This window comes from Dendropsophus ebraccatus, chromosome 1, assembly GCF_027789765.1.
Source record: "Dendropsophus ebraccatus isolate aDenEbr1 chromosome 1, aDenEbr1.pat, whole genome shotgun sequence".
NCBI lineage: Eukaryota > Metazoa > Chordata > Amphibia > Anura > Hylidae > Dendropsophus > Dendropsophus ebraccatus.
The window spans coordinates 65,100,767-65,117,747 of NC_091454.1; positions in this window are offsets into that span (position 1 = coordinate 65,100,767).

The following is a 16,981-nucleotide window of genomic DNA, read 5'->3' on the forward strand; positions in this document are numbered from 1 at the left end:
ACCCCACATTTTTATACTTCTCCCCTATCTTAAATGAATTTTATTGTTCAAAACATGCTAATTTCACCAAAATAATCTTCAAACACATTGTTATTACACTGCAGATGACCAGTTTTGGATGGATTAAAGCTTTATATTCTTTGACTTAATATGGTACATGCTTGGTATTAAAACACTGTCCTTCACTATGAACCCTCTTTAAGGCTTTAGGAAAGAAACTTAAGTACCATGGTATTTAACTGCTGTGTGAAAGACTATTTAAAAAAGGAACAGAAGAGCTAAACAACTTTTATAAGGCTGGGTTCACACTACGTATATTTCAGTCAGTATTGTGGTCCTCATATTGCAACCAAAACCAGGAGTGGATTAAAAACACAGAAAGGATCTGTTCACACAATGGTGAAATTGAGTGGATGGCCGCCATATAACAGTAAATAACTGCCATTATTTCAATATAACAGCCGTTGTTTTAAAATAACAGCAAATATTTGCCATTAAATGGCGGCCATCCACTCAATTTCAACATTGTGTGAACAGATCCTTTCTGTGTTTTTAATCCACTCCTGGTTTTGGTTGCAATATGAGGACCACAATACTGACAAATATACGTAGTGTGAACCGAGCCTTAATGTGACTGCTGTTTTTTTTTAGTTTTGTTTTGTTTTACTACAAATAGAACTCTGCCTCTTCTGCTTAAAATTTGGTGTGAATATCCATAATTTAGCTAGGGAGTATATTTTTACCATCTAACATGGTGCTCTTATTTTATTAGTCTGTTGCACTGCCTGTTGAATCATATCATGTGACTTGCTGTATGCCACTACTGAAAGTTGTTACCAGCATGTCATTGATATGTCAAAGCAGGGGGCCTATGGCTTCCAGCATAGTCTTTTCATCTAAAGTCACCTGCAAACAGAAGCCCCAGGGCAGTTCCCGTGGTTTCTATAGCTTCTCGTCTAATCTTTACAGATGCAGGAAATAGAGCTGTTTGTATGTTCAGATTTTTGTTTCAACAAGGCAAGGGTTGGAATTATTTATTGCTTTAGTATGTATACAAAATATATAATATAGTTATAAAAGCCATTGTTTTTCTTCATCTGCAATACTTTTCTTCCTAGGAGTGCAGAACTATGGCTTTCCAGACCAAACTGTATGAAATCTGCAATGGCTATAGCTTTTTGCCATAGCAACCAATCACAGCTCATCTTTTATACCTTTAAAAGCTCTAGTAAAATGAAACTCGATCTGTGATTGGTTGCTGTGGGAAAAACAGATAGTTGGGTTTTCAGGCAGCTTGATAAATCGTAACCAAACTGTCAAAGTACTAGGGTCCTTTCCATGGCCCGATATGTGGGCATAAATGTATGGACGCAACTTAGCACCACTCAGCAAGATCAACTCTCACTTTTAGTGCCTTTATAAAGTACAATCAGTTGTGACTGGGCAGCACAAATGATCACTGTTTCATTCACACAGCGATTAAACTGTATTATTGGGTACACATCACCTATTTAGACAAAGAGGTGTGTGGCCGACAACGATGAGTTTACAAGCTGCACAACAGATCCAATCAGCGAACGAGCTTGTTGGCTGATCAATGGCTCTCTTACACCGGATGATTATCTGGTCAATGATCATTCCTAGGAACACTCATTAACAATAATAAGAGCCTTTAGTATAAATTTAGACAAGACAGTGTAAGATTGTGCCAAATTTATCAAAGTGGCACAGGCTGTTTGATGAATCTGGGGAATATCTAGACTGTCTAGTCCAACTCTTAGTTGTCTCAAACTGCATCAGAATCTAATGCCAGAATTAACAGGCCCAGATAAATCAATGTGTCACAGTGGCCCACATTTACTAAAACTGAGTAAGTGCAAACTTAGACTAGACAATCTTTAGATGTGCTGTTTATCAGGTTGTTTGATAAATCTGTCGCACTTAAAGTTTATCTAGTTTTTTGGTGCAAAGTTTACACCACTTAATACTTGGCTTGAAACCTGACAGAATTTTTATTCAGATTCAGGTACATATTTTGATGCAAAGTAGGCCACACCCCCATTTTACATAAGCCTTTTTCCGTACCGGTCAGAAAAGTGTCATAAAATGGTGGGAAAGTGTCTAAAATGCATAATAAATGTGGAGAAAAGTCCCATGCGTCACTTTTTCAGCCAAAATTCTGTCGGGGACACTTTAAAACTGGGTCAATGTGATTTTTGTCTCAGACAGATTGATTAATTTGGGCCACAGTGTTCCATCATTAACCACTGCACCATCCCCCCTTTGTATAACATTGACTCTTGTCTGGCAGAGAGCTAAATAAAAGGAGGCCCACAAAGTCACCAGGCCTTAGTTTGGCTCAAACACTGACAACAAACATGGATGACTTCTAAAAGCTGCAGAATCAGGGTGACAAATATTGAGTTTTGCTTCTCTGTTTACACTAGCTAGTTAGTTTAAAGGGGTGACCTGAGAAGGAATATATAATATTAACCTTTCTTCAAGGAATTCCCCTTTAAGCTCAGTGGCAACATATCTACATAGCTGTGTAGAAATGTTCAAAAGGGGGTCGCTATGATACGTAACTCCCTAGTGCCCAATAGACCACTATGTCATATAGGCAAAGTCACTGCACTATAAACATCATGCCCAACCTAATAGGTTATGTACAAATACCCAATGCAAAAGGGGGTCCCGGCATCTAACCCTGACAAGCGTTCATTAGCATGCTGCTGCTTCTGCTGCTTCTTCAAGGGTGCTTGTATGAGGAGTCCTATTTATATATTAACGCAAAGATATAAACCAATAATTAGGTACAGTCAGTAAATACTCGTGTGTAATTGGACAGCATGGTAGAAAACATAGCGACTGAGACCAGAAGTGTCCCCAGTGCCATTAGACCAGGCATCATAGAGACAAGGGAAGTACAAATGTTAATGTAGAAATCATCATTCCATCAATATTCATGTTAGCGATATAGCCAAGTCACAATGTGCTAATGCTTCACCACTGCATAGTGGAGATAGCTGCCTGTCCGAGTAGCCCAGTGGTACAGACTGTATCAAATATGGCAAATTTATGTATGTCCTTGCATTATAATAACCAAGTGCAGGATGAAAACTTGCTCACATAGCGCAATTACACCAATGAATTGAGGACAATTTATCCATTATTATTGAGTGTGACTGCACATTACGGTGGTGAAGCATTTGTGAATTGGTTAGATCGCTAGCATAAATTTAGATGGGATGACAATGTTAGACTTCAGTTGGGCATACCTTCTTCTTGTGAGCCGTTAATCTAGGGTGCATGGGGCTCTCCCGACGTCCACAACCAGATGATGTTGGTGAGATTGGGGTTGAGCATGATGGAAAATCACTGCCCGACCCCTTTGTTTCAGGAAAGATAAGCGTCAGCAAGAGCTCTTTTGCTGTTGTTTACCCTCCTCTCTCTATAGAGAACACAGAAACGCTCGACTGTGTCAAACGTTTATGTGTATATGGAGAAGAGTAGTCGGCGGGAGAGATAACTGATGGTTATTGAAGGTGTATGGCCAGCTTTAGTTTAGAGGAGCCTGTGAACGAAACTGGGCAAAGACAATGCTTGCCAGTGTTCTGTCCATTAACACAACAAAGAGCTTTCATGAGCTGTTAATTTCACTAATATTCAGCCACATCATGCTCATCTTCCGCAGTACATTTCCACCACATAAAAGACAGCACTTTACTCACAGTAGTTAAAGCTTTAATAGTCAGAAGAATTAACTTTAACAACAAAAGGTATATAAATGGCAGCATTATTAGAGAAAATATACAATCTTAAAACCTTTGTAGTGGAACTAATCTTGGAGTTTGTTTAAATCGCAAAAATGCGAACAATTAACTTGTGACTACAATAAAAAGTGACATACGCATGTTAATGCTATTACCATGATCATATAACCTCTAATTAGCTTGAATGAATGGTGCTAACATTGAGAAGCACTCATGACTATGTACACAAAGGAGGGTCCAAAGCATCGCTTTGTGATTAACTTCAAAGGAAATGTATTCCTCCGGCCAATTTAACTTGGAAATATGAACATCAAGTCTCAGTGTTTCTTATTTTCCCATTATATAATCATTTAATTTTCAAGGCTCAAACTACTGTGGAGCAAATGATAAAATATCCAAGAAGTGTCATAAGTAAATAGAATGTCTGGGATAATATTAAATAGCCTTGAACAAACAAGGTAGAGCTAATTGCCTAACAAGTGTTGAACATGAATCATTTTATATAAATGAACATTGGAATTCCACATAAAAGTGGCAAGTTACTGTAAGTCTATTTAAGGAAGTTCATTTTTCATCCATAAGTAAATAGCTAAGTCATGAAATAACAAAAAGCATGTGCCCTCAAGTTGATTTGTACTGGAGGTTCTGATTCCATTATTGGGTCAGGGCAGAAACTTACATATACTTATGTTTATAGAGACCAAGAGGTCTTAAATAGGTATATACATCTGGGACACCTATGGCATTTTCACCTATCTTCAGATCGAAGGTTCCCTAACCTCCTCTGGCTTGTTCATGGTCACTGGAGCTAATCAGGTGGCTAAAAACAGTCAAATCCTATTGCTTTTAATGGGAGTTGCACAAACAGTGCAGCCCAGCTAGCTACACTGTTTTTGTAACCCCCAGAGAGATGAGAAAACTTTTTCAAGTGTAATACATAAAACAGAGGTTTCAGATGGCACTCACCAAGGGTAAATTGACAATTCAGCTTTATTCATGCATTAGAGGTAGCAGGGAGAGGAGACAGGTGACCGCAGTTTCGCAGCTGGTGCCGCAATATTTACACTTGATGAGTGCAGGGCATGTTGTATTCTTGCTATATGGCATTAAGGTTTATATAACATGATTAACATTTAACAACATTCTGGGCTGAATGGATAAAAACTGCAATTTGAGGTTAAAACACGGCACAGCGGAAGCCTCAGTATTCATTAGGGCATCGCTAGAGGAGCAGGAGGGTAACTGTTTTGGTAAAAGGCTACCCCTAGTGCACTAAACAGGCTAATAAACATACCAGTAAAACATATTTTACATATAAACAGTGCGCTGGAGTGCCATGTACCTCTGCGTAACATCCCCTATTAGAAGGATGCACTAATCTGCTGATATATTTCCTTTAACATTGTATTACTTTTGCTTAATAATAGCACATTTAATGGAAAAACACACGGTATTAAGAACTGGGGTGTGTAAAATTTTGAATATTTAGATGTTTTTGGTTGTCATTATGATTTAAATAGAGACAACACAGAAATTTGACAATAAATGGCTTTGCCCAACCACTAACAATGAGTGGAAAAAATATTTTGTGTTCATATTCATATTCTCTGAAAAAAGGACAAGAAAGTAAAAATTTTGTATGTAAACTTTTAAGCAAAACTGTATGTCAAAAAAGTAACTAATTAAAATCATGACATCCAACCCAAATCTGGGTAAGATAACTGAGATACAATATGTTGTTAAACGTGCCATCTTCTGTAGAGGATGTATTTAATAGAGCTCTCAACCAAAGAATAATAGACCATATATTTAATGACATCCCAATTAAAGTTATTAAATTATATCATGTGCTTCAGCGGATGTATTGCTGTTACCAAAGCATAAGAACAATAATGATCAATACATATTGTTGTTTGAAACAGCATCTAAAACTATACTCCTTATACACCTCTAGAATTGTATGCTCAAATGTATTTAAAAACTCCAACTGGCCTTCCTTTAAAAGGACAAATTAAAAAATATATAAAGCAAAACTAGAGAGGAGGATGGTCGGCAGTGCCTAGAAATCATACTAAGGCATGTCAAAACACAGAAAGCTTCACTAGTAAAGTGGTCAACTATTTCTTCATAGGAGGGTATACCTTCTAGATAGTGATCACCCGGGCAGCCCCCCCTGCAGCTCCCCGGGGTTCCTCTGGCTCGTACCCGCTCGCTGCCGACAAGTGTAAGGGCCCTATTCCACCGGACAATTATCGTTCGCATAATCGTTAACGATTAACAATCTCAAACGACCACTATTGCGAAAGACCTGAAAACGTTCACTCATTTCCATGGAACGATAATCGTTACTTATGATCGTAATTGCGACAGTTTTTTCTTCGCTATTTATTCGCTATTGCGTTCGTATCTATTGCGAACGACCGAATGATGTCTTATTCAATGCGAACGGTTTGCGAATGCTTTGCGAAGGAGCAACGATAAAAATAGGTCCAGGTCTTATATAGCGATCAACAATTTCTCGTTCGGTTGTTAATCATTAACTGCATTTCAACCGAACAATTATCGTTTAGATTCGAACGATTTAACGATAATCAGAACGATAATCGTCGGGTGGAATAGGGCCCTAATAGTGCAACGAACAGGGAACAAGGAGCTCCCTCTCGTCGCCTCGTGTAATAGGGGCTTTACCTGCCAATTGTGTTTATACATGCTCTCTTGGCTTCTGATTTCAGACCGTATACCTGTGAAACCTCTTGCCTGCTGATTGTAGTTATATATGCTCTCCTGGCTTCTGACATTGCCTAGTAACTCTTCTCTCCTCTTTGGTTCCCTGGATTAGCTGGCAGTTATTTATCTCCCCTGTATTCTGTCACCACACTCTGGAGTTATATCCCTGAACACACTGTGCAGACACAGCCTGGGTCCCTCGGCATCCAAGTCCATCCAGTCTTACAGCGGTCTCTGGTTAAGTCAAGAGCAAAACTGGCGGAATTCCTCTAGCCTCCCTGTCATAATGACAGTCTATGGGAGGCTAGCGCGCCTCCTCTCTCCACGCTGAAGAATGGACATGAGGAGAGCGGAGGCGTACGAGCCTCCCATAGACTGTCATTATGACAGGACGGCTGGCGGAATTCTCCGCCGTGTGAACGGAGCCTTACATTCTACTAACCAGAGTGGTGTTAAATATTACTAGCTCCTTTGGGTTCATCAGGCTATCATTCTATGTGAACCTTCAGGGTATTGTTACAGTTTCTCCATGAGAAAAACTGTGTGATCTGAAAAAAACTCACAATTCAGATTGTGAGATTTTTGTTTATATTGAATATCATTAGACGCATTAAAAACACATTGTTAAAAAAGGAAGACATGAAGCAGAGAAATTATTTATAACTACTCCAATCCCAAATCACAAAATGAACATTGATTAATTGTTTTAGACTAACCAAATGGAACACTTCAGAACAATCCCTTGGAAGGACTCCAGTAGTTCTCTGTTTAAACATCATTAGAATCCTTGCATAGAATACACTGTGAATGTCAACTTGATTTTTCAAAAATATATATTACTCAAGTTCCAGTGTATTATTTTATGGACTGTACTGAACCTTGTTCAAGGAAACACTTTACGGCTATGAATACATATGAAACTGAGAGGTTACATGTGGAACTGAGAGCCTTAAGATCAAAAATAAACTTGTGATCAATATTACATCATTTGTCAGGTATAAATCAGGAGAATGTTTATTATTCATTATGGTATATGGAGTTTTAGTGTCCCAGAAACCTATGTGCCACTGCTGCTGTATGTATACATGTGTAGGGTGGCATGCCTTATGACTTTATTTCAGCTCTAAAAAGGTGAATAATGTTAAACTGCATTTGTCTATATATTAAACTAAGCTCTATTGATTTTCAGCAAGCACAGGCAGAAAGTACACAAAGGGTTAACTAGCTGATCTTCAAGTCAAATACTGCTATCCACAGTGTTTTCAGTCAGCGGTCGGAGAAGTGCTTTTCGCCTGTGTGCCCCTCTGCAACTCACCACGTCCTGGCTCCTCCCAGTGTTCCACCTGGGACCTGTACTCCTGGATGTGTCTCAGCTTGACGGATTCATCTTCATTGTCAGTATCTTTTTTCTCTCAAGTTCGGCAAATCGTTGCTCCATGTAATAAAGACAACAATTAGATGATTATCTGCTGATCATGTCAGGTCCTGACCTAAAAATATTAAAGTTATACGTACCTGTCTGCGCTCCCTGATGTCCTGCTAACTTTGGCCCGCTCATGACAGTGTCTGAAGTGACACCCCGCTCAGCCAATCACGTGCCGCAGCACTGTCCTGGTGATTGGCTGAGTGGCCTGTCACTTAAGATACTGCAGGAAGTGAGCAGAAGCTAGCAGGACATCCGGGAGCACGGACAGGTTTGTATAACTTAATTATTTTCATTTGCTAAGGCAAGGGCTGTGCCGACGTCACCCTTACTGCACAATTATCAAGCCGTGTATGGGCTCAGTAAGCGGGCACCAATCTAGAAGATCAGCGCCCACTTACATAAAGTCATCAGACTGAGTAATATGGCCCTAAGTGTATTCTCAAACCACAGTCCACTATTAGAGCATGTTAAGTTTTCTTAAAGGGTAACGCCAGTAGTGGATTATAATAGGGGCGTTTTGGGCGGCAGCCCGGGGCCCTTAGCTCCTGGGGGGCCCATGACCACCCAAAAAGACTTATACTTTCAATGGTGTACTGTCTCCTGGCTACACTTCTGCCATGATTTGCAAAAAATCGATGTTTTTTTATGGCAATTTTGCACAAATCAGGACATCATGACATTATCTATACTGTACTATGAACGCCAGGCTAGTGCCACCATAGTTACAGTGGGGTGGGGAGGCCCAGGCTTGGTGAACAGCCCGGGGCCTATGGTAAAGTTAATCCGCCCCTGGGTAACGCTGACAGACCAACTCTCAAGATAAACGCACCTTGTGAACCGAGACTTTAAGTGAATTGATGAGTAAAGTTCACTATTCGGAAACTACCTCTGAATCTCTATTATATTACAGAAAGAATTAACTGTTCCCTTATCCACAGGATAGGAGATTGTTGGTGGTCTGACCTCTGTACCCCTGGAGATTGGCCGGAGGTACAGAGGTTGCACCCCCCCACCACGATCTTCTGCTTTTTTCCTGGAATACCTCTTTAGGTTTTGCACTGTAGAAGGGGGTAGTTGGAAAGGTTTTTCTCCTTAATGACTGAACCAATTTTCATTTTCACACTATTATGTAAAAAACCCATAGCGCCTTCATTTTTTGCAAACCTATATAAAGTCATTTTTGTGACACCAATGGCACTTTTTAATGACACTCTTCATTTTTCCATAAGATATGCTGCTAAACGTGAAATAATTTATTGGTAAGGTGAAATTGAAAAAAGAAACAGCAAACATTTTTATCATTTTGGGTGGGTTTGTGTTTATGGCATTGACTGTGTGGTAAAACTGACATGTTAATTATATTCTTCAAGTCAGTATGATTACAATGATATATGATATAGCTTTTATTTTATTTTACTACTTTTAAAAAAATTTATAAAAAAAAAAGGTCTTAAAACTGCACTTTTTTGGTCTATTTTAAGGGTTCATTGTTTTAGGCCATAAACTTTACTTTTTATTGGTACCACACTTGCATATATGTGACATTTTGATCACTTTTTATTCAAATATTTTTGCCATATGATGTGAAAAAAAATCTGCATTTTTGCACGGGTTTTTGTGCTTACATCGTTTACCAAGCACATGCAGCAAAACCAAATTTGTTTATTTTTTTACATTCTTTTATTTAAAAATTAGAAACAGGGGGATAATTTAAACTTTTATTATTGGATGGGTTTATTTATATAGTAAAAAAAAAACTATTACAGTTTTGTTGTCCTCCTAAGGGACTTTTACAAGCAATACAATGATTGCTCATAGGTATCAATACTGATCCCCCCACCAGACCTCCAGTGACTGGCATTTCTAATGTTTAAATGCCACTGTCAGAATTGCCAGTGGCATTTAAACAGTCTCCGGCAATGGAGATCGCTCCATGACAGCCATTAATCATGGTCCTCGGCTGCTGATACCAGCCCGGAGCTGCCCAGTATAGAGGGAGCTCAAGCCATGAGCCCCCTCTATACCTCTTTGGCGATGCCATGACAGGTATATCTGTATTGCATCATTGACATTGTCATTAACAGGAGTGTGTTGGAACCTAGGGAGGACTATCTATCACTCAGGCCCCATGACAAGTGTAGCAGCACCACAACATCTATGGATCCCGCATTTAACACTTTGCAGCCCCTTGGGTTACCACAAAGGTGCTTTGCTGAAGAACACTGTTGACCTGTGGGTTTATTAATCATCCTAGAGATCTGAGTAAGTAAGAGAAAAATATTTGACTAAAGAGCCATAGTTGTTGGGGCAAAGCGGCGACCCCGCTTTAAACCGCCACAATCCCAGGTGCCGCAGCTATTAGCGGGCACAGTCCAATCACTGTGCCCGCTAATAAGGTAATCAGATGCAGCTGTCAAAGTTGACAGCTGCATCCGATTACTGGAATCAGCCGTTCCCCGGTGTCTAGTGGCGGAGATCGCTGTCCCGGAGGAGCGATCTCCGTGACTGATGCCGGCCGGGGTCTCCACCAAGATGGCGCTAATTCCGACTCGGCACTCGTTTGTTTTTGGCTGCAGCAGCCGAAAGCAAACAAGTGCCGATAACATTGTTCTATGCTGCATATCTATGCAAAATTGCGCATTTTTGGTCGCATCAAATCCAGAAAAATTTTAATAAAAAGTGATCAAAAAGTCGCATATGTGCAATCAAGGTACCGATAGAAAGTAAACATCATGGCACAAAAAAATGACACCTCACACAGCCCCATAGACCAAAGGATAAAAGCGCTATAAGCCTGGAATAGAGTGATTTTAAGGAACATATATTTGTTAACAATGGTTTGAATTTTTTACAGGCCATTACATAATATAAAAGTTATACATGTTATATATTGTTTTAATCGTAACGACTTGAGTAACATATATAACAAGTAAGTGTTACCCCAGGGCGAATGGCGTAAAAACAAATACCCCCCAAATAAACAAAATGCGTTTGTTTTTTTCCAATTTCACCACACATTGAATTATTTTCTGGTTTTGCAGTGTACTTTATGAAAAAATTCAGCCTGTCATTGCAAAGTACAATTAGTGGCGCAAAAAATAAGGGCTCATGTGGGTTTCTAGGTGGAAAAATGTAAGTGCTATGGCCTTTTAAGTGCAAGGAGGAAAAAACAAAAACGCAAAAATCGAAATTGGCTCTGTCCTTAAGGGGTTAAAGGAGAAGTCAGTTTTCTAAAAACCTGCAGCCTGCAGGGGGAGGGGGGAATTGATTTCAAGTAACAATTTACCTCTCCCTGTGCCTGTGGTGGGCGGCGGGAGCAGCTCCGGGACACCACATTTGCATTGAAATCCGCTGCAGATCCTATGCCGATGACTTTCAATGAGGATACATACTCGCAGCGGGATTTACATTCCGCTGCTAGTATGTACATGACAGCACCATTAACCCCCTGCATAATTTACCTGCTCCTCGCTCCGGCTTGCTTTGGGGGTTCTCAGCTTGACGTCCGGCTCAGCCAATCAATGCGCTGCCCCGCCGCAGCCACTGATTAGCTAAACAGGAAGTGAAGACGCCGGGAGCCCCAAAGCAAGCCGGAGCTGGGAGGAGGTAAAGTATGCTCCGGCCGCCAGGGGGTTAATGGCGCTGTCACTTATATACTAGCAGAGGGATGTAAATCCCGCTGCAAGTATGTATCCTCATTGAAAGTCATCGGCATAGGATACACAGTGGATTTCGCTGCGAATTGGCAGCGTAAAATCCACTGCGGGTCCGTCCATGTGAATTTACCCTAAGTATGGAATCTTAGACTTTGTAACAAATTATGAAACATAAAGCTCCAAACACAAGCTGGCACCAAACAACTCAATAGTCTGGATTCCTCAACAGAGTCCATACTCTATTATCAAATATGAGTAATTAAACTTCATTATCAATAAACATAAATGAGATTTAGAAAGCTGACAGTAAATAATCTAAGTTAAAATAAGCAATGTCTAAAATACTGTATGTTTGGCTCATTTTTATTTTTGACTGTTTGTTTGTTTATTTATAGACCTCTCCTTATTTGTATATAGGGATTGATGTATCAACCAATCTGGTAGGATGAAGGAAGCCATGCGGGCACACCCTAGTGACCCCATGTGCCATTCAAGTGTTTTTTACAGCGACTCTGTACCCACAATCTGACCCCCCCCCCCCCCCCCCCCAAACCACTTGTACCTTCAGACAGCTGCTTTTAATCCAAGATCTGTCCTGCGGTCCATTCGGCAGGTGATGCAGTTATTGTCATTAAAAAATTATTTTAAAATTGCAGCTCCGTGCTCTACGGGCATATCTGTCCCCTAACTTTGCAGCACCCCTCCGTCCCTCCTCCCCGCCCTCCTTATCATTAGGAATGCTCCAGGCAGATTGCCTATTATTCACCACCTGTGTTACCACAGCACATGGGCTGGATCATTAAGACACCTGTGCAATGTTCAAACAGAAGTAAATGTTCCAGTGGCATTCCTAATGATGAGGAGGGCGGGGAGGAGGGACGGAGGGGGTGGTGCAAAGTTAGGGCACAGATACGCCCGTAGGGCACAGGGCTGCAATTTTAAAATTATTTTTTTACAATAACTGCATCACCTGCCAAGCAGACCGCAGGACAGATCTTGGATTAAAAGCAGCTATCTGAAGGTACAAGTGGTTTGGGGGGTCAGATTGTGAGTCGCTTTAAGCTATGATTTCTCTGAAGCTCATGCTTGATACAGATCAAGCCATAAATTGTATTAAATGGGTCCTTTTTTTACTATTATCAGAACTTTATACAGATTAATAAATTTAAAGAAAATAATGTTTTCCAGCACTTATCAGCTGCTGTATGCCCTACAGGAAGTGCTGTTTTCTTTCCAGTCTGACACAGTGCTCTCTGCCGCCACCTCTGCCTGTGACAGGAACTGTCCGAAACAGTAGAGGTTTTCTATGGGGATTTGCTACTGATCTGGACAGTTCTTGTCAGATGTAAAAGAGAGCACTCTGATTAAAAAGAATACACTTTCCTGCTCATTCATTGAAATGTAGCACTGCCATAATGAATGTATCCAAGTAAAAAGTCGCACAAAAAGTTGCAAAATTGCACAAATGGCGCCAGCATATTCACCTGGTACTGACCAGACGTACTGTATGCCTGCACCTGTTTGTGCGACTTTTTAAAAAGTCATAAATGATAACTTGGGCGATAATCCCGGATTATGCAAACTTTTGGGTAAATACTCAAAACAGACAGATTAAAAAGTTGCATCTAAATATATTTGTCAGTCGAATACTGATTTATAAATAGAACTTAGACCAAAAATGGGTGAACAATCCAATTATTCACCAAAAAATAGGCAGAAAGCCCTTAATAAATTTCCCCCATAGTGAGACATATAACTTTTTTGGTTGACTTACCTACTAAATTGTGCTCGAATTTGTCTAAGTCGTTTTTCAAAACCTTTCCATTCCAGCTGCCCATGTTATACTTTTATTTCATAATTCACACTTTATAAAAGTTATTCGGATTGTAAATGCACAACACAGCCAATATCCAGGGAGAAAATAAAAATAAGATGAGCAATTAGAAGTGATGCCCTAAAGGGGTATTCCTACAACTAATACTCACTTACTGGCCTTACTGGCACCACATGCTGACTAAAATTTCTGTACATACAAATTGGCATTTTTTAAAGTAAAAGTTCTTTAAATAATTTTAGTGTCACTATGGGATGAGGTTATTTGAAGGCTTGCTGTTAATTGCGCCAGAGGGATGTGGATTGTATGACTCCCACAGGTCAGTTGCATAGACCTGCATTGTACATACAGGGAAAGGGGTCAGGCTTAACATAGAAATGTAAGTTCTGTACAGAAAAGAGAAAAGACACGGATCACTGCACTAACAATACAGGGAGAGGGATAGCTTACCGCACACGGGTGACCACCAAAAGCAAGCACATGGGGCACAGGTAAGGTAATAAATTTTAAAAAGTAAACTTCATCTAATGAGAGAGTAATATTATGCCATTTGTATGATTGATTGGTTGATTGATTGATTTGCTTTAATATATCTAAAGACTTTTAAATGATGCAATGAATATCCTAAAGCACATAAAGATAATATCAGCTCATCCAAGTCCAAGCGGTTGAAGACACTTAAATAGTAGCTCAAGCATAAAGTAGCTGAGGACAAAAGAAATCATATAAAAATCTGCCATGGCTGTAGACTGTAATCTGATGTTGTATTCCACCATTATTACACCCACAAAACTTATACACAGATATTGGACTGACTTTAGAGGTTTCTCAGAAATAAGGGGAGGGTAGCAAGAATGTATAAACCATATCTGACAAATTCCCTTCAAGTATCACTTTGTCATCCCATATATTTTCACATAAAATCTATAAAACATCAACTTTTGTTTATTCATTGTCATTTCTTTGGAACACTGTCCACTGTTTCCTTGACAACCCTGTAATTTGTAAAGTTGTAATTTGTAAAGTCAGTTAAATACTTACCTGGAAAATAAAATAGGCTGCATAATGTAATAGACAGAAAGATAGGCCTTCGTTAATTTTACCCCTCACATAACTAATGTTATGGTTTCCTGTCAAATTAAATAAAAAAAAAATAAAAAAAAGTAATAAGAGTTTACATCTTTTGAAAAAAAAATTCCTTAAATAGATTTGATTAATTTATATAACACCAGCATATTCTGTAGAGATTGTGATCACTCGTTTCATTTACTGTCCCCCTTTAAAGGGAACCAATCACGCCGAAAATCCATCTTAAGATAAGGAAACGTGCTGGCACATCACCCAGCACGTTTCCTAAACATCCCCCTGTAACCTCCGTGCCCCCCTCCATCAGTCAGTAATCTTACTTTGAAGAAGTCCCGCGCTGTATGTAAATTTCTGGCAAGTAGTCACGGTGGGCGGATTTAGTCAAGGTGGGCAGGATCAGTCACAGGTCCTGGGCGTCTGTAATGGCTGTAATCACGCCCAGAGGGGCGTGCTTGAGGTCTGCCTTCCATCCATGTAACCTGGGGGCTTGCCTTTCACGTCGGCGGCGCGCTGACGTCATCCACACGCAGCGCCGTCATCTTCCGGAGTCCGCGCATGCGCAGTACGTCAGCGGCTACAAAAGACGTCTGCGCTGCGTGCGGATGATGTCAGCGCGCCGCCGATGTGAAACGCAAGCCCCCAGGTTACATGGATGGAAGGCAGACCTCAAGCACGCCCCTCTGGGCGTGATTACAGCCATTACAGACGCCCAGGACCTGTGACTGATTCTGCCCACCATGACTAAATCCGCCCACCGTGACTACTTGCCAGAAATTCCTTATCTTACGATGGATTTTCGGCGTGATTGGTTCCCTTTAAGCCGATAATCTGATTTTCAAATATCCTTACAAGTATGTTTTTGGAGAAAACACGAGTACCTAGGGAAAACTGACATAAATGAAAAAAACTAACAATAAATTAACTGAATAGAACTTCACCGTTCCAAGCCATGACCACAATTCCAGTTTTAACATAGAAGTGATATAGCAGAGCAATTCCTGCCAGAGCCCTAGCATTTATCCACTGCCATCACTCTGCATGCAGATGTACAGAGCATGCACTCAGATCAGCGGGACTCACAGTAGTGGATTATAATAGGTCAGGTGGTAGCTCAGGACCCTGACCTCCTGGGGGGCCCATGGCCACCCAAAAAGACTTATAATTTCAGTGGTGCATTGTCTCCTGGCTAAAGTTCTGCCATCATTTGCAAAAAATCACAGTTTTTTACCGCAATTTTGCACAAATGAGGTCATTATGACATCTATCCTATACTATGAACGCCACGCTAGTGCTGCCATAGTTACAATGGGGTGAGGGCCCAGGCTCGGTGAACAGCCCTAGGCCTATGGTAAGGTTAATCTGCCCCTGGAGACTCAAATCCGAGTAGTGGGACAAGGCCAGAAGAAATGTGAAACGACTGTTGCCTGGTGAACGCCCCTGTAATCTGTGTGTCTCCCACAAGTATTTTATTGGTGATTGTGTCTACAATAAATGACCATTCTATGCATTGGTGAGTGCCGCTTGTTAATTAAACCTACCTGCTATATGCCAGTTTTACTGTAGTTAGGCTAAATATAAACATGAATAGAGTAAATAAATACGTCAGGGCTGTATTTACCTTTAGGCATTGGTGGTCCAGTACCTAGGGCAGAACCTTATGCGAGGGGCACCTAGCCAGTTTAGATTTTTTTCACCCCCTCCTCTGCCATATTTCATGGTAGAAACTGTGGAAGGAGAAAAAGGGCTTCTCCCTCTCCCTCCCTAACACTTCTCTTACAAGAGGTCTTATAGAGGGCCTACTCTGCTCTACTGCCTTCTCCACTGAGGACAGAGGCACCCCCACTGTGCTAGCAATGAAAAGTCACCTGCCACAACCAACTTTCAGGCCCTGCCACTCCCAGGATGGAGAGGACTGGAGTCGGATACTGGCATCTGTATTACATTGGGGGGCGGGTATGGGGCCTTCTTTTTTACACTATGGTGGCCTATATTACACTATGGAGGGTCTGTCTGAGCTCTATAATGCATTAAGGGAGGTTTGTCTGTGGTCGGTTTTATATTATGGGGGTCTGTCTAAGGTCTATATTACATTTCAAACTAAACAATTCATTTATTGAGCATTGGTGGAAACCTATGCAAACACTGAAGATACCCTGGGTAGAAATAAAACCCAGGGCAGGACCCCAGCTCTGCAAAACAACAGTACTATTCTCTGAGCCACAATGCTGTCCATGTTAAAGGCAAATGGGAGGTAAAGGACCCAGTTTCAGATTTTGTACTGAGGCTCAGGAGCTTCTATCTTAATTGAAAAATGTAAGGCTAGGTTCACACTGCATTTTTGCAATCTGTTTTTTCCATCAGTTTTTTGCAAAAAACGGATGAAAAACTGATGAAAAAAACGGATGCATTTGTGTGCATCCGTTTTGATCCGTTTTTCCATTGACTTCCATTGTAAAAAAAAGGATCCGTTTTTTTTAAC